Below are 15,399 nucleotides of genomic sequence, written 5' to 3'. Positions count from 1 at the left end.
ATTCTCTTAAGGTTCCAGGAGCAAAGTAGATCAGGCTGACAGGTAAATTATTTTTATTGCATAGAAAAAGCCCAAAGCTGGATCTGTAAAAACACCTTATTGGGAATTATCTCAGCCCAAGGAAGCTCCTTCTTAACCATCTTCCCTAAAGTAAAGGATCTGGTAAGAACCCCAATCAAACAGGATCCCTTCTGTAACACTTGCTGAGAAGAAATGAGATCAAGCTGGAAGTATTCACATTAGGACAAATAAAGAAAATGTTCAAGGGCTTTCATTGGTTATAGTCCTTACCATGTAAAACACCCAAGTCTGTTGAAGAGGAGATTTACCACCACTAGATTCTTCTAACAAAAATACTGAAGGAATTTTGGAGAAGGTTCTTCCCCAGATGGAATCTATTGTTGTATCACCAAAATATCATGTAGGACATTGTTTAGATAGATCGCCCCATGTCTAAAGTACTGGTTCTGGGGTGCCTGGGTGGCTCAGTTGTTAAGCATCTGCCTTCGGCTCAGGACATGGTCCCAGGGTTCTGGGATTGAGTCCCACGTCGGGCTCCCTTCTCAGCGGGAAGCCTGCTTCTCCCTCTCCCACTTCCCCTGCTTGTGTTCCCTCTCTCGCTGTGTCTCTCTCTGTCAAATAAGTAAATAAAATCTTTAAAAAAAAAATAAAGTACTGGTTCTAACTGAATGCTGCTTATTAACTGGGAATAATTAGGAATATGCATGTTTAGGCCTAAACCTGGAATAATTAAAACAATTTCTGAGAATGGAGCCCAAGCAAGAGTATTTTTTGAAGCTCCCTAGGTGCTTTTGATGCAAAGTGAAGTTTGAGAACTGCTGACAAGATGGCTGTATGTTAGAAATCATGGATTTCAAAATAAACACATTCCTGTAAAGAAATAAGGTAGTGCACAGTATAAACAATATTACAGAGAACAAAATGTGCAAGTCAACTCATTCTTGCCCACTTCCAAGAGATCCTTAGGATAATCCCCCATGTAGGAACTAATACACTACCATAAAAGGATTTAGGATTTATTTATAAAAGGATCATAGAAAGCAGATATGATTGATTAATAGCCTGTGACTATTATCTACTATTCTCAGAATCTCTGTGCTCCTTCCCAAAATTAGGCTACATATCTGCAGTGAGAGAAGAAAACATCTAATGTCTGTAAATCTCTGGTAAAATGTGTCCAACAGTGTTCTAAGTAAAATAATATTGTGCTTGGATATTACCATGGTTCCATGAACTCTACCTTGAATAAAGTAATGAAAGAGTCATAAGAAGTTTGACTATACTGTAAACACCCCCATCATCACCATGGGCACAATACCAACTCTGTAGCCCAGAACTGTACTGTTTGAGAATATTCAATTCTGCCCTGGAAAAAAAGAAATAGGATGGACAAAACTCATGTGTTAAGCACAGATAAAGTTACTAACCTGTGACATATGGGGGATAGATAAAGTCAGCAGGGCATATACTTGTGAACATAGGTAGAAAAGGCCAGAAAGACCAAAAGATGCCTAATATTAATGAAGCACTAAGCTTACAAGAGGAATCAAATGCTCATTGAGCACTATATATTCATGATACACTCAATATACACGAGACACTCAACATTCATGCGTCTTAATTCTGCCCCCAGTGGTGACACTCATACTGTGTCCCACATGACCTCCAAAGGTGCAAAACCTGCTCACCAGGTTAATTGACAAGCTACTGATGTGCCCAGGCACTCTTGTCCTTGCATCTCTTTGGTAAAGCCAGAGTGTCATTGGCTTAAGCATCTTCCGTCTCTGAATCTTTGCTCAAACATCAACTCTGGTCCTAATTACCTCACCATCAACAGGAAGGCTAATATGCCAAAAAGAGACACAGGACATATGAGCATTGCATAACCACATGTTTCATATCATGGGTCTTTCCTCTCCACTTGTACCCTATCTTAAGTGTGTTAACTTTTTCCCCCTATGCTTCTCATGGTATGTTAGCCTTTCTGTGACCTCTGGGATAGCTTGTCTGGTAGTATATTTGGGGGATATCATTATATTAAGGTGATTTCCCACATAACACCAAGCAGTTAATATGTGGATATTACTGGGACTGTGTGTTATAAAGAACTTTAAAACAGTGAACCTCTTTTGTCCAATATCCTATAATTTTTAACTCTGCACTCAAAAAAATACCAGTGTAGAATTTTCTGGCAACAAGGGGGAGAATCCTTAATTTTGACAGGTCCTAAGATATGTCCTTTGAAGAATTTTTAATCTTTAGGTTCTCCATATAAACCCGATTAACAATTTTTGGAATATTCACTGTAATAGAGTACAGTTTTTTTTAATTACAAGAAGCTAAATTTCTTGATCCTACAAAGGTCACTTGAGTGGCCCTCTGATTACTGTGTATGTTGGGTGACTAGACCTCATTGTTCCAGGATTAGATAACAAGAATTTTGGAGTGTTTTGCCTGTTAAAGTGGCGTAGCCTGAGATTCAGACTTATGGAAATATGTGTGAACTCCTAGCTATAATTTTACACAAGACCTAGTGACAGGGAAGAGTAAAGCGGGTTGTGATATAGTTACACTGAAAGAAACATGATTTGTGGGTTAGTGCCAGCACTGAATCGGGAAGTGAATATAGTGATTTGAGTCTATGACATTGTCAGCTGGTAGAAATGGATAAATGAGCCAAAAAAAGCTAGTGCTTTAGCCTATTAAAGCATAAAACCCTTTCAGGTGAGGGTAATACAAAGGGGATTTCTTTTTCTCCAAACAACAACAAAACAAAACAAAACAAAAAAAAAAAAAACCCCAAACGAAATACTGTATCAGGGAAGAAAGGAGCACTCTTTCATCACTTTTGGTAGGTGGCTGTACATTTGAGAACAGTGACTCAAATGTATCTTCCTTTATTCTTTTTGAACTGGAATGCCAGCAACTGTTATACCTGTCCCACCATTGTATTTTGGGAGTGTTGGAACCAGACAACTTAGCTCTTTAGTTTCACAGGTCCACCTATGAAGAGTTAATAGATTACAACCAGGAGTCTCATCTTCATCTGATTTGGAAGAGATTTTGGAGTTTGAGCTGATGATATTTAGATTAAGATGAGGTTTTGTACTTCAAGCTGATGCTGTATTGGGATGAGACCAAGCAGACTCTTGGAAAAGGGTGAATGTATTTTACCTGTAAATAATCAGGGGCTAGAGTGTGGACTGTGGTAGGCAGAATTCTGAGATGGCCTCGAGCTTCCCATGCCCTGATGTACACACCTGGTATAATTGCCTCTCCACAGTGTGGGCCTGTGAATACAGGGATTTCACTTCCATTATAAGGTTATTAATCAATTGACTTTGAATTAATAAAAAATTAGATTATGATGGGTGGGATTGACCTAATTATATGACCCCTAAAAAGAAGTCAGAGAGATTCAAGAGAAATTCTCCCGCTGGCTTTGAAGACAGGTAAGCTGCTGTGTGGTGAGAGGGCCATGGAGTTAGGAATTGAGGATGGTCTCTAGGAGCTAAGAGCAATCCTGGTCAATAACTAGTATGAAAGCAGGGACCTCAGTCCTGCAACCACAAATATATTATCCCAGGACCCTAATTAAAACCCTTTTCTGTTATATGCAGCTATCAAAAAGGAGTTGAATCTAGAATGTTGATATTAATGCTTATTGAGTGCTATGTGCCTTAAAGATCCAAGATATATATGTAAGTCAGATATTCATTACTGTCTTATACTAGAGGGCCCAAGAACTGTACATAGTCAAAAGCACTGGTGTGTAATACACAGTTTAATAAAAATTTGGTAGGGAAGCAAAGTATACAGTTCTCTTGAACATCCCCCTGTAAAACACTTGATGGCAAACTCTTCTCCAACACTTTACTCCAACCCTTCTCTGGGGCAACCTGGCTCTTTTTCTTCCCTTTCCCCTCTCAAAAGGAGAACAAAGTCCTCTTACTTCATGCCAAGCAGCTTCATGTGCTTCCCTGAATTCTAGGAACCAGCTGATACACATCTAGGGTCTTTTACCCTAAACAGTTATCAAAATGTTTGGCCAAGTCAAGGCAGGTATCTCTCAACAGGGCTTCTGGTGAATAATGTTTCCTCCGTCTTTTTATATGTATAATATCTTTGTATATGCCTAGAAAGTTCCTGGAAAGTTACCCAAGACATACTTAATACTATTTTTTTTTGTGGACAGTGACACTAAGGTTGGTCAGGTTGTGCAGGACATCAACTTTCAATTTGTATTTTCTGTACTGTTTCAAAATGTTTAAAGTCATTGTATTAGCTTACTAAGGCTGCTGTAACAAAGTAACACAAACTGAGGAGCTTAAAACAACAACTTATTTTCTCAGTGCTGGAGTTTAGAAGTCTGAAAATTAAGGTGTCAGTAAGGTTGCACTCTCTTCCAGGGCTCCAGGGAAGAATGCTCCCTCGTTTCTTCCAGCTTCTAGTAGCCCCAATTGTTCTTTAGCTTTTGACAGCCTAACTCCATTCTCTGCCTCCATCTTCACATAGCCATCTTTCTGTCTTTGTGTCTCTTCACTTCTTATAAGGCCACTAATTATACTGAATTAGTCCATCCTAATGACCTTACCTTGAGCACATCTGTAAAGAACATATTTCCAAATGAAGTCATATTTATGGGGTGGGGAAGGATCTTTTGAGGAGACATAGTTAGCCTATAATAGCCCTGGCTAACTCTTAATTAAAAAAAAAACTTTAATGTGCAACATTCTATAAGACAATGTCCTTGGTCTCTTTAAAACATTAATATCATGAAAAATTGGGGGAGGAGCTATTGAGGATTAAGAGATTTAAGAAACATACACAAAATGCAATGCTTGAAACCTGATTGAATCCTGGTCTGAAAAAAAAAAGCTGCAAAGATTTAACAACTGGCAAAATTTAAATATGGACTGGTTATTAGATATCAGGTAATTATAGTTAATTTTCATAGTTGTGATAACGGTAGTGTTCTTGTGCTGGGGAAGTTGTTATTCTTAGGAGATGCATGTTGAATTATCTAAGGGTAAAGTATAATGTCTGCATCCTACTTTTCTCATGCTTCAGGGGAAAAAAATATCCCAGTATAGATGAAGCAAATATAGCAGAATTTTTGAATGTAGGTGACTGATCCTGTCATGCCCATGATATCAATGTCATATTCAGCTATTTTAAGTTTTTAGTATTTATCATATAAAGAAATGAAAAAACATTGCATATGGGTATGCAATGTACTATTCTTTCAAGTTTTCTGGACGTTTGGATATTTTTTCTTTTTTAAAAAAGATTTTATTTATTGCCTTGAGAGAGGGCGAGACAGCAGAGAGAGGGAGAAGCCAACTCCCCGCTCAGAAGAGAGCCCCCACATGGGGCTCAAGGCAGGCTGGATCCCAGGACCCTGAGATCATGACCTGAGCAGAAGGCACACACTTAACGACTGAGCCACCCAGGTGCCCCAAGGATATTTTCATAACAACCTTGGGAGAAAAACTACTTACAAACAAAACTTTCCAACCATCCCCAGTTACCAACGATAACACAAACTTTTTAGCATAACTGCTGACTTCTGCATCATCACCTCAATTCATTATCCCCATACTACATCTTGCACATTATATTCAAGTAAGGATAACATATAACTAACTTTAGATTTCTTCCTCCCTTGCCTGAGGTTTCCACCAGGTACTGTTTGCTCCTTCCCCTGCGCCCCACCCCCCCATCTCCCGCGCCTCAATTTTTTTTCAAACTCCAGATCAGATGTCAACTCCTCTGTAAAGATTTCTTCCCACACTACACTTTCAGAAGAGTGCTCCTTTTCTTGAGCAGTCGTTCATTACTGCACCAGAATATAAACCCCTTGAGCACGGGGGTCGGGTTTACTGAATTTTGGCTGGCACATGTTAATTTAATAAACGTTTCCTAAAGGTAAATAAATTCAATTCGGCCGTGTAGAATCCTCAAATTACATATTTTCCCCCAAACACTTAATTTCCAAGCATTAGTTTTGAAACTGCGTAATAGCTAAAATTGGGTTATCAGTTTTCTCTGCATGTATGTTGGGCACATAACCCTCAACGACATATAAGGCGCGGTGAGCCCCGCTGCATTCCCTGCTGGCGACTTAGAAACACAGACATCATTTGGTGCTGAAGGCTATTTCTCTCGATCTGTTTTAGGAAGTAGCGCTCGTGGACCGCTGCTTTTGCCTTTCGCTTTCGGGGCCGAAGCTTGCCGGGATTTCACGCGCTGCTCTGGGTCTTCGTCCTGCCGGCGTGTAATCGGAGTTCCCGAGGACGCTGGGGACTGCGCGCGCCTGCGGCCTTCCGAAAATGTTTCCCCCAACGCGGCCGCCTCCTGTCCTGTCGCGAGGTCACCAGAGGGGCAAACAGCGGAGCGTGAGTGACGTGAGCTATAGGCCAGAGAAGGGTTTCACACCCAGCGCGGCCCTTCAGGGCTGGCCAGCTCGCCTGGCTCCTCCTCCTGCTGCCCCAGCCCCGGCCCGCCCCCCGTTTCCACATTGCCCAATAGGCGCGTACGCGGCTCCAACCGCGGCTGGTGGAGGAGGTATTCGGCGGCCAGACGCTGAGCGGCCGTTCACGTCAACGCGGTGACGTCACGCGTAGACGCACCTGTCGGGCTCCCTTCTCCTGCTGTTTCTCTTCCCCTTCCGTGGCTCGGGGCCGGTCTGGTCCGGAACCCACAGCCCCTTTTTCACAGTGCCTGTTCGCCCGCGGCCAGGAATTGGGCTGCGTAATGAGGGAGGAGGGTGTGGTGGGTTGAAAGGCATTCTATTTCATTTCCGAGTTGGAGCGTGGATTCAGTGTTAGTCTTTTAAGAGGGAAGTGAGGTTGGAGATTTTTATTTTTTAATTTTGGGTGGAAGCAGTTGACTTTAGGGCCCTCCAAAGGAAGCGGATTTAACTTAATGCTGCTCCCGTGTTTGAAGGAGGACAAAAAAGGTCCCACCTGGCAAAATTTCCATAACCTCTTTAGTAGAAAACCCAAGGTATCTTTTAAATTGCAGTAGTTTTTGTTGTGTCAAGCTTTCTTCAGGTGGAGCTCCCACGGTAGCTAGGTTTTTAGGTTTGAAACAGATGCAGAATCCAAAGGCAGCGCAAAAAACAGCCACCGATTTTGCTATGCCTCTGAGCTGCAAGGTGAGTTGCATTGTATGAGTGAAGATTCGTTAGCTGTCATGTTCACGGATTTTGGGTCAACTGTGATGCCAGGGCTCTCGTCTTGGTTTGTCTTATACTTACATGATGTCACACCTACACTGATTAGGTATATACCCTCGGACATTCTTTAAGATTTCGCCTATTTCCTTTAGGAACCGTCGAAGGACCTTTGAATAGAGTGGAAGTAGGTCCCAGGAAAAGATTAATATTGAACTCAGAGAGTGGGTTTTACTTTTGCTAAAATTGCCCAAATTTAAGTTAATATTCAGTTTTTCTATCTTTAGTCTAAATTTATGTGTATATCAAGACATAGTTTGTGTATATATGTAACATTTGTGTTTTGATCTTAAACTTGGATCAGAAACTACCTTAGAATCTCAAATTAATTTTGCATATAATAGGCTTTATTTGTATAGTATTTAAAACTGGAGCACAGGAAGGTATTACCTATTCATTATACATATGTGTAAGATTTCTGAGATTTCTTTCTCTTTCGGAGGGAAAAAACCCCCTGCTATAAGAACTGAATCAACCTTTTTTTTTTTTTTTTTTTGGTAATTAGAAAGTTCAGTTCTGCAAACTGTAAACTTTTTTGAGCCATGCAATTTAGTCACTGCAGCATCGTTGTGGCTTGTGTCATTGTTGAATCTTTTCAGAAATGCTTTGCTTTTCATCTCTGAACAGTTTAATTTACAAGATTCTTTTCTTGATGAGGTCGGTATGGAAATAGTTTAACTGATGTCAGTCAATTTTATGTGCCTTTGTGACTCACTAGAAAATACTATCTGTGTAGCTCAAGAGTACATATAAGAATCCTAATGTATATATTGTTGATTTTCATCTTAAAAGGTACTGCTGATTGTTGTTACATAGTGTGGCTTAAAAACCAGTTGTGTGACCTACAGATATTTTCTCAAATTGAGTATGCTTTTATGACCTCTGGTTGATAGGAACAGCCACCATTGGCAGAATCCATGCCATCGCCCTCCCACACCCTACCTCCCAGACTCTTCAAAGACTGATTCTTTGCTTGGAAAATGGGTCAAATGATTTTAAGAGGTCAATATAATATATAGTACTTATATCTTGGAAACTGTGTCTTAAGCATGTGTTTTCAATCATACATAGTTCATTAAGAATGTAAAAATCCAACTTGGTAATGGGTATATAGTTCAGGGGAACAGATTTCTTGAGGTTATGGTTTTATACTAATAAATTGGCTATTTTCCAAGTTGTGTTGGTGATAGGCTTTCCATTTCCTGTCCGGTGACATGTTGGTAATAATTTTCAGACCGCTCAGGAAGCCAGATTTGATCTCTGTGGTGGGTCAGATACCAAAGCAGTATCCTGTGGCATTTGGCCACTCTCACTGCTTTGTAGAACTTTCATCTGAGTTTCTAGTCAAACTTGTCTGCAGCGATCTAAAACATATGATGTAATAAGTGTTAATATTTATTGAGCAATTTCTGTGGTTTTGGATCATTTCTAAGTGTTTTTTGTGGATTATCTCAATTATCACACCAAGCCCAGGAAATTGGTATTTTGTTTTCCTATTATACAGATGTGGAAACTGAGGCACAGAGGATTTAATTAACTTGCCCAAGGTCTCAGTAAGTGTCACAACTGGCAGTATGATTTCAGAGCTCTTGCTCTTAATGGCTGTGCTATATTTCATGTAAGACAGTCAAAATGTTAGAAGAAAAGTTAGGATGAGAGGTATGGCACCATAGGTTCATTTATTTTTCAATTATAAAAGTAATGTAAAATTACAGAAACTCTGGAAAATAAATTTTGAAACCTTCATTCTACTATAATAAACTCTTTTTTTGTGTGTTTTCTCATACCCACATTCACACGTGTATAGAAACATTGTGGCTGTGATTCATTTTTATTTATTTATTTATTTATTTTAAGATTTTATTCATTTATTTGACACAGAGAGACACCGCGAGAGAGAGAACACATTTGATTTTTAAAGATGAATGTTCTTAAGTATAAAATGTAGGATCAACCCTGCAGGGAAGCTGCCCATTTGCATTGCTGAAATACAGAGAGATTTGATCTGCATCTTTGACTGGAACCAGTTAAATAAGTATATTTTTTGCCCTTTTGAGAAGTATTCGAACAGTTTGTCTTGTACAATCATGAAAATTATTTCGTTTTCAAAGTGTAAGTCTTCCACATCATCTTTTTGTTGAATTATTGCTTAACTTTCTTTTTTCTTACAGTCTAAGCCTTATATTTGTGTGTATTTTTACTTTTGAAATTATCTAGTATTTAACTTCTGAATGGCTCCAAAAAATTTTATGAATCTAGGAAACTTTCTTCAGAGAAAACATCTACTTCTTTTAGAGGGTTATTCATTTAATACTTTTTTTTGAAGAAAAACATAAGCACAACTATTTGGACATGGAGCTAACTTAATAGAGATAAAATATCAAGTAATATTGCTTTTGGGAGAAATCAGTTTCATTATTGTCATATCTTGTATGTGGTGACGATTTGTATCAGAATAAATACTTTCTTACTACTGTGATGTTCTCACCTAAGTTTCGTGATGTTGTATGGGGTGGAGGGGTCATTCTTTGGTGAAATAAATTTGATAAGCTTTTCCTAAAATTTTTCACGAAGTTAGTGTTTACCCCACGTTTTCTCAAGAGCCTTTCCTATGCTGTTAGCCATTACAATTCTAGAATGGGGTATGCTGTATTACCCAAACTTACTTGACTCTGAAATCTTTTACTGGGCTTGTATTCTGTGCACATACTCATCTTCAAATATTTTTGTTGCCTTCTTGGCTCCATAGCTTGATTCATGTCAGTAGTTTTGCTTCAGTTAACTTCTCCCATGTCTGCCCCATAAAATCCCACTTATCTTTTAAGGTCAAACTCAAGTGTGTCTCTTCCAGAGAAGGCTTCTCACCATCAGTCACACTGGGATGAGAGCTCTTTTTTTTCGAGCTCTTATAACTACTGGTGTCTTCTGTGACATCTCTCATGTACTGCTTTTTATTATACGGCTATATATTACCTTCTAGAGAAGTATTACACCATCCCTTTTGAGACAGTATGTAATGCAGTTTATGCTGAACTTGACTGAAAGCTGTAAGGCCTATGCAAACATGATGACATTAATCAATAAAAATTGTGTTTAGGGGCACCTGGCTGGCTCTGTCAGGAGAGCTTTGCTTCATTTTGATTGTTGACCAGTACTTAGCAATAGTTAGAATAGTTATATGAGATGCTTAAAGTATTAACATGAAAATGCTCCTTATACACAAATGGTTAGATCAGTCAGCGTTTTACTTCTCTGCCATCATTGCTTATGAAACTTTTGTCCATCTCTCTAGTTGCTAATATTTGGGATTTTCTTCCCTTTTTTCACTGAGATTGTGCCTTTTTTTCTATTTAGCTTACTAGCTAGCCAGATAGCTGACTGATAAACCTTTGAAACTTAACCATGATCCTTAGCCCTACCTAGTCTCCTTTACAAGAGAGGCAAAACTTTGTTGGGAGCTATGGAAAATTGGTGTACCTACCTCGGGCTGTGTGAGTCCCTTAGCCACAAATTTACAGGGTCTTCCTATTTATGCTCCCACCCCCCAATTCTGGGGGTGTTCTGCTTAGTGTACGCAGTTTGGGTACTAGATTGGTGTACTGAATGAAGGTAACCATTTCCTTCATTGTAGTCTGGCCCAGTAGAACTAAAGCCTAGATGTGTAATCCTATAGTTGGAAAGAACACTCTGATCCTAAGTCCCATAAGATGTAGGAGACTGAAATTTGTTTCTTTCAACTGTTTTGAGTCAGTTAGTCAAGTCAGAAACCTAGCAGATATCTTAGATTTTTTTCTTCACTGTTCCTCACAATTTGTTAGTTACCATGTCCTCTTAAATACTTCTCAGAATTCTTTTTACTCCATATTGTGATGTCTTAGGTTATTTATGCCTTCAGTATCTCATGTTTAGGATTGTTCAAGGTTCTACTGGAATTAGGGTCACCTAACTCCCCTTTCAGTCTCTGCTCTTCTATCTTCCATACTGCTGCTGCTGTTGGTTTGCTAAAATTCATACTTGGTCATGTGGTTTGTCTTAAAAACTCTTAATGGTTTCTCATGTATATAAATGAGTAAATAAGTTCTTTAGCACAATGTATGAGCTCTTGCCTTTATGATCTGGCCTGTGTCCACCTCTCCAGCTACTCTCCAGTTACTTACCTCTTATTTAAGCTACCCAAGCAGGTTTTGTTATTATGCTGCTGTGTTTTTGCATGTACTTTTTTTTTCTTTCTGTATTGACTTTTCACCTCATAGTTAGCCCAGTTCACTCATCCTAATCCTTCAATACTCAGCTTAAACATTCCCTTTATTAAATATTCACACTTTTCCAAGTAGCATACTTATTCCTTTTCAGTGTTGTCAAATACCTTGTATATACCTCTCCGTTGATATTTGTCATACCATACTGTAGTTATTTGTATGTCTTTTACCTTCACTGCTTTGGAAATAGGGACCATATTTTACTCATTACCCCAGTACCTGGCTTTGTGCCTGGTACGTGATGGGTACTGAGTAAATGGTTGTCAAATAAATTAATAGGTGATTCTGAAAACTAATCTTGGCTATGAGGGAGATGATGATCCTGTAAGCTGAGATAGGGAGTGCAGGAGGACAAGCAAGTTTGGGGCAAATATTTATTCAGCTTCAGTTTTGTTGAATTAGAGTTTGTATATAGCATCCAAGTAGAGATGTGCCATTTGTTTGTTATGCATTTGTTATTTATTCATGGTATAAATATTAACTGCCCCAGCAAGATTTTGTAGATCTAGATAAGATTATAAAATTTATTTGGAAAGGCAAAGAAACTAGAACAGCTAAAGCAATTTTAAAAAATAAGAATAAAGTGTGACAAATTAATCTATCCAATTTCAAGGCTTATTTCAGAGCTAGAGTAATTGAGACTATGGTATTGCTGTAGGTATAGACACATAGATCAGTGGAACAGAACACAGAACTGTGAAAATGACATACACAAATATGCCCGACTAATTTTTGACAAAGGCAAAAAAAAAAAATCAGTGAGAGAAAAATAACTTTTTTCAGCAAATGCTGCTGGAACAATTGGACATCCAAACATCAAAAAAAACAAAACAAAACAAATTTCAACCTATGTCTTAACACCTTATACAAAAACTCATGCCAAATGGATCATGGACTTACAAATAAAATATAAAACTACAAAAATTGAGAAGAAAATCTTTGGGAGGTAGATTTTTTAGATAACACCAAAAGCATAATCCATAAAGGAAAAATTGATAAACTGAACTTCATCAAAATTAAATCTTTTTGCTCTGTGATAGACCCTGTCAAAAAAAAAAGAAAGTCAAGGGCAACTGGCTGGCTCAGTCAGTGGAGCATGCAACTCTTGATCTCAAGGTTGTGAGTTTGAGCCCCACGTTGGGTACAGAGATTACTTAAAAAAAAAAGAATAAAGTCAAGCTACAGAGTGGGAGAAAATATTTGCAAACAACATATCTGACAAAGGACTAGCATCTAGAATATATATTCTAAAGTATAAAACTTAGCAGTAAAAAAGCAATCCAATTAGAAAATGGGCAAAATATATGAATAGTCATTTCACTGAAGAGGATATTAGGCAGATAGCAAATAAGCACATAAAAAGATGTTCAACGTGATTAGCCATTAGGGAAATGCAAACTAAAACTACAACGAACTATCACTACACACCTATCAGACTGGCTAAAATAAAAGATGGTGATGGGGCACTTGGGTGGCTCAGCCACTTAACATCTGCCTTCGGCTCAGGTCGTGAATTGAGCCCCGAGTTGGACTCCTTGCTCAGTGGGGAGTCCGCTTCTCCCTCTCCCTTTGCCCCCCCCGCCCCCACCTCATGCTCCCTCTCGCACGTGCTCTCTATCTCTCTCAAATAAATAAAATCTTTAAAAGAAATGGTGACAATGGAAAGTGCTGGTAAGGATGTGAAGAAACCGGAAACCCATATATTTATTGTTGGTGGGAATGTAAAACTGGCAGTTCCGTAAAAAACTAAACACGCAATTACCATATGACCCAGTTATTGCACTCCTTGACTTCTATCTCAGCAAATGAAGACTTAAGTTCACACAAAAACCTGGACATGGATATTTATAGCAGCTTGATTCATAATACCCAAAACCCAGAAAAGAGCCAGATATTCTTCAGTGGATGAATGGTTAAACTATGGTACATCCATACCATGAAATATTACTCAGCAATAAAAAAGGGAAGAACTATTGATACATACAACAACCTGGGTGAATCTCCAGAGAATTATGCTGAGTGCAAAGAGCTAGTCCCAAAAAGTAATATACTGTATGATTCCATTTATATAACATACTTGAAATGGGCAAAATTCTAGGAATAGAAAATAGATTATGGGTTGCCAGGGGTAAGGGTAGGGTTGGAAGAAAGTAGGTGTGACTTTAAAAGGGCAACATGAGGGATCCTTGTGGTGATGGACATGTTCTGTATCTTGAGTGTATTATCAGTGTCAGTATTTGGATTGTGATACTGTTCTGTGGTTTTGCAAGATATCACCCTTGGTGGAAACTGAGTAAAGGGTACACAGGATATCTCTGTATGACTTATTACAACTGCATGTGAAATCATAATTACTTCAAAAAGTTTAGTAAAAAAAACATCGAACACCTAATATATGCCAGGTACTGTGCTAATGACCATCAAATATGCAGTGTTGAACAAAAGTTAACACCTTGCCAGACCTCATGATATATATTGTAGTTGGAAAAACGTTAATTAAGTAATCACATAAATAAGTATAACATTACAACTGTAGTAAGTGATATAAAGGAGCGATCTAAGGACTAACAATGAAAATTTGACCTAGTCACGGAGGCTTTCCTTACTAGTTCCATGACTTTGGGAAACTCTGTGCATCAGTTTCCTCATCTGTTAAATGAGTATAATAATAGTACCTAAGCTTTAGGGTTGTGATTGTATTTAATCCAACTATAAACGAGTTAATTTGTGTCATGTTTAGGATGGTGTCATACATATAGTAAACTCTGTTTAAGAGTTTGTTAAATAAGTAGACAGTTCATGTGAGATCTGAAGAATGCATAGGAAAGTTAATTGGATGGAGAAGAGAGGGTATGTTCCAAGCTAAGGGAGCTATAAGACAGGAAATAGCCTGGTAGGACTGAGAGGAAGATCAATGAGTCTAGAGTACTGCAAGAAGTACACACTTCAAAATGAAGCTAGAGAACTAGGCAGAGGCCAGGCTGCACAGGTTCTTGCCTGCTGTGTTTGTCTGCTAAGGTTGGTGAGAAGTGATTAGGACTTTAATCCATGGAGTGGGGAGAGATTACTGATCAGCCTGGCTTTTGGAAAAGACAATTCTGGCTGCAGTATGGAGATCAGATTAGAGGGGGTCAAGGTGCTTGTACATAGATCATTTAGGAATTTACTACAGTAGACAAGGCTTTATCCCTGGAGATTTTCACAGGTTATTTCTAGTCTTTATAACTACAAGAATACATTTACAGGCTACTGTGTGTCTATTATGTTTTGAAATGATTTCAAAAATATTTTTGACAATTAAAGAGGAAAAGATGACTGTAGTATTTTCATTTTTTTTAATATGCAAAATTTCAGCTGCCATATTATCGTTTAAATAGCTTTTTGTGAGCAAGCCTGGGAATTGAATTTAGAACTTAAAAAGATTAATCACTGGTATCTAGAATTCTTCTCTGCATTTCCTTTATGCTCCCATAGAATTTTGGATATTGTGTAGCAGTGCTGTTCAATACAAATATTTGTGCTGCACATGTGAGCCACATGTAATTTAAAATTTTTTAGCTATATTAAAAAGGTAAAGACAAAACAGACTAATTTTATTTAACTCAATATATCTATAAAGTATTGTTTCAACATGGAATCAACATAAAATTATTAGCAGAATATCTGACATTCTTTTTTTGTATTAAGCCTTAGAAATCTGGTAGGTATTTTACCTTTGAGCACGTCTCAATTTGGACTAGCCATGTTTCAAGGCTAGTGACAGTGATCAGTGTACAGCTCTATAGGTTCCTAGGTTAATAATAATTTTTTTTCCCTAAGATTTTATTTATTCATTTGAGAGAGAGAGAGAGAGAGAGACAGAGCACAAGCAGGGGGAGAGGC

At 38.3% G+C, this 15,399-nt stretch overlaps 1 protein-coding gene across 6 annotated transcripts in view; it reads left to right on the top strand.

Moving 5' to 3' along the window:
• The first annotated feature begins 6,195 nt into the window (after window positions 1-6,195).
• Window positions 6,196-15,399, top strand: part of CLCN3 (Cl-/H+ antiporter 3) — an 89,276-nt gene continuing 80,072 nt past the window's right edge. The window contains exon 1 of one of the 6 annotated variants that reach the window (XM_081811042.1): window positions 6,196-6,419. The gene's annotated coding sequence lies outside the window, so the exon portion shown is untranslated. Of the gene's footprint in view, window positions 6,420-6,647; window positions 7,181-15,399 lie in introns of those variants that run through there. The other 5 variants (XM_081811038.1, XM_081811033.1, XM_081811047.1 and 2 more) reach the window with 5 other exon arrangements.

Source organism: Leptonychotes weddellii, chromosome 2 (genome assembly GCF_054177405.1).
Source record: "Leptonychotes weddellii isolate Sample4059 chromosome 2, ASM5417740v2, whole genome shotgun sequence".
NCBI classification, from domain to species: Eukaryota; Metazoa; Chordata; class Mammalia; order Carnivora; family Phocidae; genus Leptonychotes; species Leptonychotes weddellii.
The sequence above is the reverse complement of the archived record's forward strand: the minus strand, read 5'-3'. Positions and strand labels throughout refer to the sequence as shown.